The sequence below is a fragment of the Balaenoptera borealis genome (genome assembly GCF_965194805.1).
Source record: "Balaenoptera borealis genome assembly, chromosome: 20".
NCBI classification, from domain to species: Eukaryota; Metazoa; Chordata; class Mammalia; order Artiodactyla; family Balaenopteridae; genus Balaenoptera; species Balaenoptera borealis.
Window position 1 is genome coordinate 10,565,725 of NC_138879.1, and position 15,037 is coordinate 10,580,761.

At 51.0% G+C, this 15,037-nt stretch overlaps 1 protein-coding gene across 14 annotated transcripts in view; it reads right to left on the reverse strand.

The window, feature by feature from the left end:
• RBFOX3 (RNA binding fox-1 homolog 3) overlaps window positions 1-15,037 on the reverse strand; it is a 452,065-nt gene that overhangs the window by 410,627 nt on the left and 26,401 nt on the right. The window contains exon 1 of one of the 14 annotated variants that reach the window (XM_082371587.1): window positions 3,891-3,967. The exons of the other annotated variants lie outside the window; for them this stretch is intronic. The gene's annotated coding sequence lies outside the window, so the exon portion shown is untranslated. Of the gene's footprint in view, window positions 1-3,890; window positions 3,968-15,037 lie in introns of those variants that run through there. 14 annotated transcript variants of the gene reach the window in all.

The window sequence follows — 15,037 nt, forward strand, 5'->3', positions numbered from 1 at the left end:
GCCTTCCCCACCTCCCACTACAGCAAAACCTGGGGTTAAGGCCTCTTTTTTTCAACATTTCTCCCCATGCCCATGGCTGCCTGACCTTACCACACTCCCCATATTCAGAACAGGCGATTCCTCCCTATCAAAGCCTGGGCAGATGCAAGAGCCCCATCCACTCAGTGCAGGGGACAAGCAGGCTGAATTCCCACCTTTGCCCCATCAAAAAACCCTCCCTCTGAAAGTGACTGGTCCATAACCCAGGATCCTGCATCCCACTCGCAAACCACCACTGAGGACAAACCAGCCAAGCCCCCAAATCCTGCTCTGTGGGAGCAGCTAGGCTGGTGAACCCCCCTACTGTCCCCAAATCACAGATTCTCAGATACAGGGTGGGAACCTGCCAAGGGGGCGATGGCGCTTCTCAGTCCACCCTCTAGCCACACACTGGCTTCTGAAGAGAGCAAGGAAAACCTTCACTAGCCTCCCAAACATGTTTCTTCTTTTCTCTTTTTTTTTAAATTTATTTTTATTTATTTATTTGGCTGCGCCAGGTCTTAGTTGTGGCACGTGGGCTCTCTAGTTGTGGTGCACAGGCTCTCTAGTTGTGGCACATGGGCTCCAGAGCACATGGGTTCAGTAGTTGCAGCATGCAGGCTCTCTAGTTGTGGCATGCAGGCTCTAGAGCACACGGGCTTAGTTGCCCTGTGGCATGTGGCATCTTAGCTCCCCAACCAGGGATCAAACCCATGTTCCCTGCATTGGAAGGTGGATCCTTTACCACTGGACCATCAGGAGAGTCCCTTCTGTTCTTCTTTTTTTGAAATACTTTTATTGTGGTAAAATATAAGTAACAGAAAATTTGCCATTTAACCATTTTTACATGAACAGTTCAGTGGCAATAAGTACATACACATTGTTGTTCAACTATCACTAACAACTGTTTCCAAAACTTTTTCATCAATTCAAACAGAAACTCTGTAGCCATTAAGCAATAACTCTCTCCCCTCCCTCCAGGCTCTGGCAATGACTAATCTACTTTCTGTCTCTACGGATTTGCCTATTCTGGAATTTCATATAAATGAAGTCACACAATATTTGTCCTTTTGTGTCTGGCTTCATTCACTTAGCATAATGTTTTCAAGGTTCATCCACATTGTAGCATGTGCCAAAATTTCACTCCTTTTCATGGCTGAATACTATTCCATTGTGTGAATATACTACATTTCGTTTATCCATTCATCTGTTGATAGATACTTGGGTTGTTTCTACCTTTGACTATTGTGAATAATACCTATGAACATAGGTGTACAAATATCTCTTTGAGACCATGTTTTCAGTTCTTTTGGGTATATGCTAGTAGGTTTATTTCTTTAATCCACCAACCTGCATTTATTCCATTTGCTGTTGCCCAGGGGTACCTGCTGCAAACATTGGCACCAGATGCAAGATATTCTGGTGGCCAAGGTGAACTTCTGAGAATGTTTGGATGGAGGGATGGACTGATGGATGGATGGATGGATGGACAGGTGGATGGATGGATGGATAGATGGATGATAGATAGATGGGTAGATGCATGGACAGATGAGTAGACACCCCACTATCCCACTCCTCTACCCTATCTTTCCCCAATTGACTGGCACAATAGCAGTTTAAGAATTTCTGAGTGGACAAGGCTTCCTGCATCTCAAATGTTGTGTGTAAATGACGTTTCCCACCAAGAGCAAAGACTGCCACTGGCTCCCAAACCCTCCTACCCCTCAGAATCACCTGGATAGCACTTTCAAAGTGACACTTTACAGGACCCACCCCAAGACTCTGACCCATCAGGCAAGAATGGAGTCCTGCAGTCAGTATTTATTCTAGGCTCTCCCAAGGCTCAGAGGATCAGCCAGGGCTGAGAATCCCTGGTGTAGGTCTAGCTCTCCAGGAGTGGGTCTGGGGGCCCCGCTGCTCTGCACAGCTATAGCAGCATGGGTAGCTTTTAAGAAATAGAATGTTGTGTCTTAGGAAGGATGGAGATACCTGTAAATTACAGATAAGAGACTGACTGCAGGATGAGGAGGGGCCCTGGGGGAAAGAACTTTTTATGAAACAGAGAGGCAGGAAGGAGAGAACGAACGGAGCCAGAAGAGCTGTGAGGAAGTTAATCTATTAGGTAATTATTGTAATGCTGGCTCCACAGCCCCTGCCCTGTCCTAGCTGTCATTAACTCACTGAAAAGGATGTTTCTCATTACTGCAATCTCACCCTTTGGACTGATGATCTGGTGATCTGAATGATCACTGATGATCTGAATCTGACTGATGATCTGAATCTCAGGTCCAAGATTCTTAAGGAATCCCGGAGTCTCCTGCATCTCTGAGTTCTCTAAAGAAGTCTGCGTTGTGGTTTCCAAATACACATCCCGAATAGGGGAAGCAATAGACCATGCCCTTGCCTCAGAACAAAAGGCGAATCATGGTCCTGCCTGTAAAACTGGCTGAAGCGAAGTCTTGACTTTGTTCCATCAAGCCCAGGTGAGGACAGGCTGTGATGCTTCCTCCTTCCCTAGTCTGTCTGTTCCTGAGGTTGTAGGACCCTTCGCCCGCCCCAAGGACCCTTCGCCCGCCCCCCACCAGAGGTTGCCTGGCCCCATTCTGCCCCGAGAGGAACCAAAATTCACAGAGGCCCAGAGAGAGTAGAAAACCCACACCCCCATCTCCCAGTGGACAGAAGAAGCCCCAAGGCCTGCATCACCCCCACCCCAGGGAGCAGCTAGCATCCCAGTGCCTAGGGCCCATTCCTCCAATACACATTTACTGAGCATCTACTATGAGCCAAAGGATCTCACGTTGACAATGACATCCATGTCCACCTTCAGGCCTCCAGCCCATTTTCCCTTCTCCAAAGAGCGCTTTTTTGAAAAAGCAAATTCCATCATGTCAGCCCCTTGCTTCAATCCTTAGTTTAATTAATCAATCAAACCTACAAATACTTCCTGGGGCACAGGGTCAGATTTCACTCCACACGGGGCCCTCCAGTCATGGCGTGCCCACAACCCACTACCCTTCCTGAAGGCATTCGGCCACATCAATGGGGTGGGAGTTAGGGAGAGGTGGGGTCCGGCAGGGGCGGGGCCAAGTCAAGTCCGAAGAACCCAAGAGCTGGGGACCCTTTCCTTGGTGGTCAGTAGTGGGAGCCCATCGCCCTTGTGTGCTCATTTCTAAAGTATCAATAGCAGGTAAGGGATCAGCCTTATCCTTTTACTCTATTGCCTACAGCAGTTTCCAGACATGCTCATTTTGGGCGCCCATCTCAGCAGGTAAACAGCAAAGGCCTGGGTTTCAGCAACAAGGCTCTGAGGCCTGGAATAAGGACCGAAATGCAGGACGGCAGAAAGCTTACCAGTAGTGCCCCTCCCTCCCCAGGACACCATCGCAACGTCCCTCCCCACCCCCACCCCACCTCCACTCCACGTAGGGTTGCCAGATACAGCAGATAAAAATACAGCATGCCCAGTTAAATTTGCATTCCAGATAGACAACAAAAACCTTTAGTGTAAGTATGTCCCATACAATATTGGGGATATACTCATTCTAAACAATCACTGTTTATCTGAAATCTGAGAGGCAACCCTTTACCCCATGGCATTTGACCTCTTTCTCCCCTGTACCTCAGTCACTGCCACCTCCTCTCTGCTCCCTCCACCAAAGGCAAGGGCCACTCCAGTCCACCCTAGAATTCGCCCTTCTTCCCAGAGCTTTGTAAAGAGCTCTAGAAAATGAAGCAGAGGTACCAAAAATACTTCCTCAGGGCCTGAAGCAGATGAAAAGGAGAGAGAGACAAAGTCCACCAATAAAGAAAGACAGAGGAGGACTGGGCAGATGAGACCCCGTTGCCTGCCGGTGTCCTGTCCACACACCTACCTCTGGGTGATGCAGTTCCAAGGGGTGACCTGAGGCTCTGGGCATCTCTGGGGACCTCATGGAGCCTGCGGGGAGGGGCTGGGAGACGAGAGGCCCTTCAATGCTCTGCAATGGCTCACACCCCCAACACAGGGAAAACAGACACTTTTCCTTTAAGGGGCCAGGCCCTCACCATCCCACAGCTGTGGCCACTCCGAGTGAAAGATGCTGCTGGGAGAACCACATCTGGGATTTTCCAAGGCAATGATTCAAGCCAAATGTGTTCCAAAACCTCACTGTCGAGTCTAAGTGATTATTTCCGCCTTCCCATCTTCCTCTGGAATGTTCCTTCTCCCTCCCCTCCCTCCTGCATCACCTGACTCCCATCCCCATCCTGGTTTGGGTTTTCTTTATGAATCTGCCAGCAAGGGAAGCCAAACCATGACAGGGGTGGGGGAAGGGGGGACGGGACATGTACCAGCCAGAGAAAGGCAGTGTCTCCTTCTCTACCTGGGCCAAGGATGACATTCTCTAGGAACACACAAGATTGTAGAGGTGGGAAACCAGGCAGGGGAAAGAGGACCACAAACTCCAGATTCTGCATCCTGCAAAAAAAGGGTATGCTCACCCCCACACATCCCCTACACCGCCACCTCCCGGGCCTGCTGCCCGGGAGGAAGTGAAAATGGTCCTAGGGGGCAGGGTGAGCAGGATGGGGGGGGAGAGATTTGGGGGATTGTTTAAAAATTATTCATCTGTTCACTTAATAAGGATTTATTGAGCAGCTACTAGGCTGGTGCTGGAGAAGCAGTGGTGAGCAGGACGGCAGGGCTCCAGCCTCCTGCAGTGGTCAACTGAGTCCTCCTCACACCACAGTGTGCCCCCAAAAAACATGGGGTCCTGTTAAGGGGCAGATTCTGAGCCAGCAGGTCTGGGCAGGACCTGGATTTTGCATCTCTATAGCTCACACGTGGGTGGATGCTGAGAGCGAGGCCCCGCTCTGAGCCAGCGCTGGTTCCCAACTTTGAGTGCGTATTGGCGTCACCTGAGGAATTCTGAAATCAACTGCTGCCTGGGTCCCACCCACAGAAGTTCTGACCTGTTGGTGTGGACCACAGTCTGTGCGTCGGGGATTTTGAAAGCACCCAGGTCGAGAACCACTGGTCTAATGGGAAAGATGGGTCGTTAAACAGTTCACCAAACTACGAGTTATTGAGTTACAATTGTGGAAACCCTGCAAAGAACAGGAGCAGGCTGTCTCACTATTGCAAGGACACGCACTAGGGGAGCAGGGGCTCCCAGGTTAAGGGGTTCTCAGTGAGCAGATGTTGGGGTGACAGCAACCAGGGAGAGGCATGGAGACAGACTCACATGGGCCAAGGTCCTGAAGACCAGGAGAGGCCAATGGAGCTGGCATGTGAGAGGTGCCGGAAAGAGGGTTGAGGGGGTGGGGGGGCAGGCAGGGCCGGGCGGGTGGGACTAATGGAGCCCGAACCATCTTCCATAGGCAGCCCTCTGAGGGGGTTTCAAACATGGGAATGACAAGATCAGATTTCCTTTTTAAAAATATGACCGACTTTGGCTTAGAGAAATGGGTGAGACGAGCACCAGAAAAAGAAAGAAAAGAGTAGTTTGAATCTCCATCACTCACCTTTGAAAAAGCAATTCAAAATGAGGCTAAATACCCGAGAACTGGAGCACATCTGTCTTAATGCCAAGATGAGGTCGGGTCATTTCCAACTTCTGGGAAAGAGATAAGGCCCTGCCCGGAACAGGCCTGGGGCAGCAGATTTATCTGACAGCTCAACATGCACTGTTTTCAGTCTGGCCCACTCTGCAATGGTCTGCAAATTATTTCCTGGGGGCTTCCCTGGTGGTGCAGTGGTTAAGAATCTGCCTGCCAATGCAGGGGACACGGGTTCGAGCCTTGGTCTGGGAAGATCCCACATGCCGAGGAGCAACTAAGCCCGTGAGCCACAACTACTGAGCCTGCGCATCTGGAGCCTGTGCTCCGCAACAGGAGAGGCCGCAACAGTGAGAGGTCCGCGCACCGCAATGAAGAGTGGCCCCCGCTCACCGCAACTAGAGAAAGCCCTCGCACAGAAACGAAGACCCAACACCGCCAAAAACAAATTAATTAATTAAAAAAAAATTATTTCCTGGTTTTCCTGCGATCTGAGCAGACCTCAGATCAGGCTGAAACCACCAGTCAGAGCCTCGCTCCCAAGGGGAGGTCACCCAGTCCTGTTGGGAGCCTGGAAGGCCACTGTGATGGTCAGTTTTATGTGTCCACTTGGCCACGCCATAGTTCCTAGTGATTCAACCAATGATCTAGGTGAGGCTGTGAAGGTGTTGTGTAGTTACAGCTCCCATCTATAATCAATTGACTAAGCACAGATCTTCAATAATGTGGCGGGGGTGGGCCTCATCCAACCTGCCTAAGGCCTTAAGAACATATACTGAGGTTTTCAGGAGAAGAAGAAATTCTTCCTCAAGACTGCAGCATAAACTCCTGCCTGAGTTTCTAGCCTGCCAGCCTCCCCTAGGAATTTCGGACTTGCCAGCCCCCATAATCAAGTGAGCAAATTCCTTAAAATAAATTGCCTGATATAGATAATGCTAGAGATAGAGATAGCCAGAGATAATAGAGATAGAGATAGAGACAGAGATAGAGATAGAGATAATATGGATATGGATGCGGATGGAGATGGGGATAGAGATGGAGATATACGAAATTGTCCTATCGGTCCTACTTCTCAGGAGAACCTCAACCGACATAGATACACACAGCTCTGGCCTCAGATACCTCTAATCACCTCTCACCTGCCCATGGTGAGATCTATCCAAGCATCTACTTCTCCATCGTTAAAATGGGGTTCATGGAAGCCCCAACCCAGGCCCCATGGGCCTGATTAGGATGGAGCGGGTAACTCAAACCTGTAGAACGCAGCACGCTAATAGCGCACTACTGGGAAGCATCATCCGTACTAGTCACTCTGACAGGAAGTGTCCCACACCAGACCCCCATCACAGCGTCTCGCTCAAAACTGGAGAAATTATCTTGGCTTTGAAGAGGACAGAGAGAGCTAGTGCAGAAAATTTCTATCATCTTCCAACTCCCAGATTTAAGCTTCCCGACAATTAGATTTCCCAACAATTCTGGCTAGAACAGAAAAGCAGGGAGTGAGAAACACGTATGAGAACCTGGTGGAGTGTAGGGTCGCCAAAGGAACGCAGTACTACAAATGGAGCACGCTGGCACCCTCAGCACGGAAGCTGCACGACCACAAAGAAGAAGAAAGGCAACAGATTTTCACATACCCAGGTGGACTCAGCTGGACAAGAAAATGCCCTAAAGGGAAAAGGAGCATGATCCAAAAGTGTCCCTGAGCTTGATGATTTAAAAACTTATCACCGAACTCAATTAAAAACTGTTTCAATGATATTACATTTTTTAAAGCTCTTATATTTCTAGTGCCGAGGTCTCTTGATAAGAGGCAGCAGTTTCCAAAAGTCCAGTGTTAAAAGCGATGGGCACATGCTTTGCCAATTAAGATCCCCGTGCCGGCACACACACATCTTGTGGCTTCTCATTTCTGCCAGTTTCAGAATTGGCTCTGGCTCCTGGAGCAGCTGGTCAACGTACTTCCGCCCTGAAAAACCCAGAGAAGGGGAGGCAGGAGCTAGGGATGGACTGGGGGAGACCAGCACAAGGGAGACTGGGGTACAATGCTCTCTGGACTAAAGTAGCATTGGGCTGAAGAGCCCTTCGTGCCAAAGCTCTGACTGGTCGCCAGCCCAGGTCCCCTGGCACAAGGGTGGCTCTGGACCACTGCCAGAGGGATAGATCTGCGGGGAACGCCATGTAGACCCAGCGGGGAACGCCGTGTAGACCCAGCATGGGCAGCAGTGCCCACAAGCTCCTAAAAATAAGCATCCGCTCAGCTCGGAATCCCACTGTGCCTCCACCTGGCCCCAGAGTGCCCTCCCTTCTGGGACTAAGAGCTGGCTGGCCGATGGGCAGGAGGTGGATGGTTGGAGGGGTAAGGGGGCTGGCAGAAACTTGTTCAACCAAAAGGGCCACTTGTGTGCTTCCCTCTCATCTCCCTTACCCACTGGGGCTTCAGCAATGCCAGAGGCAACCACAAAGTCCAGGGAAATCAGAAGTTTGGTAACCTTACAGCTCTGGGAGCACCAAGGCAAAGTCCTGTCCTCAAATAACTCCTGGTTCATCAGGAATGCAAAGCAGGCAGATGGCAGGTACAGAGCATGAACCAAGGTAGAGGCTGAGGGTGAGGCCGGCTTTTTCAGCCGAAGGACCTTTGGGAGGCAGGTACCTGCATTTCCTCACCTGTATGGCCACAGTTAGGGAGAGGGCTGGCGGGGGGATGCACACAGAACCGCCCCCTTCCCTGGCAGCATGAGGGGAAGGCTAGGACTTGCCGGCCAACCTCCTGGAACCCACTCTGGACCACGAAAACTGTGTATTGATGCACATTTTCTAAGTCCTCAACAGAGACTGTTTGGAGAGATGTCATTTGAATTCACAATGTCTATGGGAAAGGAACTCCCTGGCCTGGCTTTTAAAAATAAAATAGTAAAATAGCATAAAATTTTAAACCTATACACAGCTTCTTCTAGAAAACCAGAGGCACAAGTAGCTACTGTAGGGTTTGCTTGGCATCTTGAGGTTTTGAGCAAATGGTGGATCATTCCAGAATTCCACCATTCTCCCAGCTCAGACCATTTGCCAGCCGCTGACAGCAGGGCTCGCACCATCACCACATATCCCTGACTGCACAGCTGTGGCTACACTGGCTGCAAACTCCCTGGTTTATTACATCCTCCAAAAAGCAGTGGTCTACTAGAGAGCTGGCTGCATTTTAAACATACAGCCCCCAAATGTCCCCGTCCTCTCTGCAATCCTGAGTTTCTGCTCCAGGACGCTGTTCCCATGCACTTCTGTCACATCTCTTCCTTTCTGAATGGCACAGGCCTTCGTCTTTCTGTTTCCCTCTTGCCCTGCTCTGCTTCCCACTCCTGCCCTTGCCTAATTGTTTCCTAGGCCCTTCGGGACCTCATCTGGTCCTGCCACATGGTGAAGGCAGAGACCTGTCAGGGATCCCTGTCCCCAGCCCCCGGCACCTGCCCTCGTGCAGCGTTAGACACATGTGCTGGCCCAGCTGCCAGGTGGATGGCCCATCACTCCCCGGAGAAAAGCCCGCACCGGAGGGAGTATCAAATCAGCCCATTTGCTTCAAGCTCCCCAGAACAAAGAACGTCCCCCCTTTTCTGGACTTGATATTCACATGTCATTTTCCCTGGATTTCCACAGGAAGATACTGTTCTGCAGACTGTTTCCACAACACCTGGCCTTCAGATCCGCTCGGGGCAGTGCCAGCAGGGGGGTGGGGAGCAGGAGGGGCCCCAGATGCTGAACCGAGGGGGAGATCCACCATGTGGAGGTGAATGATGGGAAGGGGAAGAGGAGGGCTGAGCTCCTGGCTGGTTTTCTTCTCCGAGTAACAGCAGAATGGGGCCCCAGGGAGCAGGTTGGCTCTGCTACAGTGGACAGGCCCTTGAAGCTGAATGGGCTATTGGGAAACATGGTGGAACTTGGTTGCTCCAGTACACAAGCTCCGTGGCCTTGGGTATCTGCTGTCCTCCAGAGCTGCACTGGATGGCCATTCACTGCCATTACTCATCCTTAAAGGGGGATTGGGGTCATAGCACTGTTGGTCTCAAGGGTAGCCTCCGGATCTTAGCTCTCAGAACGTGCCAACGCCATGCCCTGTAGCCTGGTCTCCTGATGTCCTCCAGGCCTGCATGCTCAGTCCTCTGTCCACATCTTTGCTTATTTATCCTGGAATTTGCTAGGTGCCACCTCTACTGCTCATTCCCAGCCCCAGTCCCTCCATCTCCTCCTCTTCCTCTTCCTTCTCCTCCTCTTCCTCTTCCTTCTCCTCCTCCATTCTTTGACGATCCAAACTCTATCCATCAGCCAAGGGCTCCCGCAGTCCACCCTGAACCACTTCCTGTTTCATAGATTTAAAAGCTCATTCCCCAACCAGTCAATTCCAATAGACCAAAGACTGAACCCAACACTGTTCTAACATCCCGCACCACTCTGGGGGCACAGACCATGATGGTTCAGTAGGTGCCCACTGAATTCAACTGCAAGGCTGAGAGGCTGGCACCCACACTGGGCTGGGAGATTTTGGGAGGGGCCTCATGTCGGCCCGGGGAGGGGAGGTCATGCTGATGTAACACAGGTCACAGAGTCACCGTCACTTTTAACAGCAAAGACCTTTCTTGCTCATGCTACATTTCCATCACCAGTCCATATATTTGTGATAAAAAATGAGTCTGTCTCAACAGTGCTGACCCAAGGCCAATGTAGACTGTAAACCGTTAGTGCATTAGGACATCTTAGATGCTGCTGGGCTTCCAGAGTCAAGAAGGAAGACTTACACCCAGCCTTGGATTTATCTGACCGTTCTTCCTATGGTCACCCTGTCCCTGCTTCACCCACATTTCTGCTGACCCCAATTAAGGGGAGGCAGGGCCGGCTGCAATCCCAGGTGCTGACATACTAACGAGCTTCAGGCAAAAGAGAATAAATGAAACTAAGCGGGAGGGACTATCAGAGAGTCACCTGTTCGATTTCTGTGCATGTATGCACCAAGCTAAGAAACACCTCCTTTAAAGAAGGACACAGGTCTTAGAGAAGCTCTCTGGCCCACCCTAGCCCCAGGTCACAGATGCTTTCCGCATTTCGTGTGATACAGGATAGGATTTCCATCTGGTTTCCCGATAGGGAGGGGACAAGGGCTGTTCCTGTGCCCACACAGCCTGGGGGAGCAGGTGCCACCTGCTCCGGACCTGGCAAGGGAGGCTGCTTGCTGTTCCAAGAAGCTGGGAAGCTGGACCCAAAAGGGACTTGGCTTGGTTTCCATGGATGCTGCCTTGGAACCAGGGCCACTTTGGAGAACCTTCTTTTAATGAATCGTGCTGACCCTGAGGCAAGGTAACCCCTTTACTAGAGCCCTGCACACACACGTGCATGTGTGAGTGTGCATGGGTGTACGTGCATGCATTGTGTGTGCACAGGTGTGTGTGTGTGTGTGTGTGTGTGTGTATCTGGCCTTGGAAAAGTGGGCATTCACCTCCACTTCCCTGTGGGTGCTCCCTTCCCACCTCTCCATGCCTCCCTTTGTCCTTCACTAATGACTTGGGGATGCCAGACAAGATCCTTCTCTTCTCAATGAAATGTAGCTCAAGATGCATTTCCTGGAGGGACCTGAGTTGCTAGCAGCTCCCAGTGTGTGATTGCCACATGGGATGTGGCTAGATGTGGTTTCTGAAGGAGTGGTCATTCTTTAATCTTGCCTCAACCAGAGCCATGGACCACTGGAACCCCGAATGGCCTGCTGTGCCCCAACCTCCAGGCAGGGCTTCCCAGGGATAAGCTGTTTTAGGCGAGGCAGGGGACAGGCAAGACCCCATTCCTAAGGGCCCCTGTCAGGGACTAAGACCCAAACCCATAAAAACCAAACAATGGAACTACAGCAACTAAGCACTGGATGCTGCAGAGAGGGGACGCCCTCTGGACTGAGGCAGTGTGGCTCCAACCCCCCTTCCTCTGCCTATGACCCTGGCCTCCTGTGCCTTGGTTTCTTCTCGGTAAAGCAGGGCCAAGGATGTCTATTTCACTGGGTTATTTTCGGGACCCAATGAGCTGATGTGTGTGGTCGTAACTGACATGTTCATCCACTGATCTCAACCATTTGTTGGGCTTTTCAGGAGCAGGCACCATGACATATTCTGAGACACAGTGATGACTCAGACTGAACGGCCCCTGGCCCTACGGAAGGCAGAGGGATGTCAGTGCACCACACTGATTGCACTGCAGTTGTAGTCAGAGCTACAGGGAGACCTGCAGGGGGAATAGGAAAAGCTAGCTGCAACCTCTGGGTGGGGGCAGTCAAGGAAGGCTTCCTTACAGAAGTGACTAAAAAACTGAGCTCTGAAGACTAATGAGATTAATGACAAGGTAAAGGGAGTTGGGATTAATTGGGATTAATGACAAGGCTGGGATTAATGACAAAGTAAATGGGGAGAGGAAGAGTGAGCACGCCAAACAGAAGGAAAGCCTGTGCAAAGGTCCTGAGGCTCCAAGGAGCACAGCCTGTCTGAGGAACTGAAGACCAGGAGGCAGGATGGCCCCAGGGTGGCTGCTGAAGTCAGCTAGAAGCCCCTCAGGATTTTTGTGTTTATCCTGAGAACATTAAAGCCATTAAAGCATTCTAAGCAGTGGATCAGTATGATCAGATTTGCATTTTTCAAAGATGCTCTAGCCACCCCACCCCCCCAATCTACTTCCCCCACTCTGCAGCCTAGGCCTGTTCAGGCAGGTGGGAGGCTATGGATACAGTCAAGACTAGAGAAGGTGGCATCTGTGGGAAAGGAGAGAAATGAACAGGACTAGAGAGAGAGAGAGATGAAGATGACAGGAGGAGTCCCAGGCTTCTGGCTTGTGCAAGTGGGGGCGGGGGAGGAGAGGTATCGTCTGCTGAAACAGAGAGGACCAGACTCAGGAGGAGTCCTATATGTTTGGACCCGCCGAGTCTGAAGAGGATGTCTGAACAAACCCAGGGGAGATGGGGGTTCAGGCAGGAGGAGAGTCAGGACTTGGGTGGTGGCTGAAGGCCCAGCCCAGGGAGAGCAGAGAGAGAAGATCAAGGTACCAGGAACCACCAGCAAAGGGCCAGCAGAGAGGAGAAGCCCAGGAGGTGAACATGTGGACCGGTGAGCACAGTAGGCCCTGAGAAAGGAGAGCTGATATTGGGACAGGCTCATGGGAGGGCTGAGAAGGGAGCTAGGACTGGACAGGTGGCTGAGCTTGGGCATGACCCTCCACTGACTAAGTCTCCATGCATCTTGGCAGTACTGACCACCCCCACCCCCTGCAGCCAAACTCAAGCACCCACAGACCAGGCTTCCCATTGCCCAGGCCGTACCTTCAAGACTGGATTGGCTCCCAGTGTCAATGCTTCCACCCTGGGTAGATTGATTTCAAAAATGCCCCAGACTGTTCCCACCTCCATGTAAACACTCCCTTTGCAATGGGACGTTAAGGCTCCTCCCAAAAAGAAGTGGGGTCTATGTCTTCACCCCTGGAATCAGGGCTGGCCTCCTGACACGCGGGCCAAAAGAAGTCCTGCAAGTAGTGGTGAATCAGCTCCAGGTCCGGTTCTCAACAGGCCTTGCTCAATTCCATTTCCTGCCTTGGAACCCAGCCTGAGCTAGCCTTCTGTAGGGTGGAAAACCATGTGAAGCAGGAACCAGTCCTCAAGTGCTGTCAATCTCCAGCCCTCCCACCAAATGGCCACAGATCCATGAGTGAGCCCAGCCAAGACCAGTCAAGCATGGCCCAGATTAACAGAAGTAACCAGCTCACCTATAGACTCATGAGCAAGAAGAAACAACTGTTGTTTCAAGCTTCTGAGTTAGGGGGCTTGTTTGTTATACAGCAGTACCTGACACTCTTCCCCCTAAAGGCAGGAAGATGCTCCACAACTTCATCCTGCTTCTCAGTATTAGATAGAATCCAACAGAGGCACACAGCTAAATTCAGTCTGGTAGGGTTTATAATTGATTTACTTGGTGAGATCTTTGGTTTAAATTTTTCTTTTAATATATTTTCAATCAGAAATGTAAGGAGCTGTTTGGAACGTCCCAGCAGAGTTCTCAGAAGCATCCTTTCCTGCGTTTCTCCAGAGAGGCTTGTTTTGTTTGTTGGAGAGTGTGTTCTCTTGCAGCTTTTCAAATGCTACATTTTCCTCTGACGGCAGCCAGGGCATCTGATCGCAAGAAAGATGGTGATGTGGTTGCAATTGCTGTCGATATTCCATTTATGACTCTGAATTTGCATCTGTGCAAGGCTGTAATTCTTATCTGAATGCCAAGCACAAATAACTGAAACTTATTTAAAATAACTGGGAAATTTCCATGCTGGAGGTTTAAAATAATTTTTTTCCTTTTGCTGCTGCAGATGGAGAAACTGGTCCTGGCAAGGCCATTTGAAATTGACTCAACAACTAGCCAGCCCCAAAAATTATGTGGCAGGTGTGTGCAAGGCAGAAAGATGAACAACAGAGACCCAGAACACCCACCCTTTGGTGCACCAACTCTGCAAGACCCCCTCCAGTCCCCAGAAAAAAGAGACAGTGTGAGAAGAGGGGAACACAGGGACATGATGGGTCACTGTACAGGTGACGCCCCTGCACACACTCTGTCATGTGTGGTCCTCGTATCATTCTTGTGAGGGGTGCAGAACCAGCCTGATCCCAAAACCTCCACCTTGCAGTTCTTTACAAGATGCATCTGCAGGGGTTCTGCTGTTTTAATCCTAATTTAGAGCCCTCTGATGCTCCGACCACAATAACGGCGCAATCCTTCTGCTCGGGAGCAGGGGGTGGGGATGGGGAGAAAAGTAACCCCGATGTCATGACCAGGAGGACACTAGCCTCATCTACCAACCCGCGGGCTGCCCAGCCAGGTCCTGCAGCCCAGGACTGCAGAAGTCACCCAGCCAAGCAGAGGACCAGCTTGAAAGTCTCTCCCACAAGCACCAGCCAAGTGCAACACCTCAGAAGCCTGCCTGGATGCCACCTAACCCCACACTCCAGTCTCGACACACAGCATCCTTCGGGATCTCCTGGGGAGCTGGTTACTACTGACTATGTTGGCCAAAGGTGGAGTCTGGCCTGGGAGCCTGCATTTTTTCAAGAAACACAGTGTTTCTGCTGCAAGGGGTCCAGGGACCAGACTTTGGGAAATGCAGCCATAGAAAGGGACTGGGCACCCAGAGGAAGAACAGGATACGCCACCAGGAAACTACAGGCCCCCCAGTCCAGGTCCCCCTTGGAGGCAGGGGAGAGGCTATGGGAGAACAGATGAAGAAGACCCTGGAGGAATCAGGGCAGGTCCACTTCATGGGAGAAGGGGACACTTGAGTTGGGTCTTAAAGCATGAGTAGGAGTTTCCAGGGTTGGGGGGGGCAGGTGGTGATGGGCCATCCAGATCTGGCTCTTGAGCCCACTGTAATGTTCATAAACAAATGCTTTTGAACCTTACGTCCCAGCCTCACCCTGGGCAATTTCTCA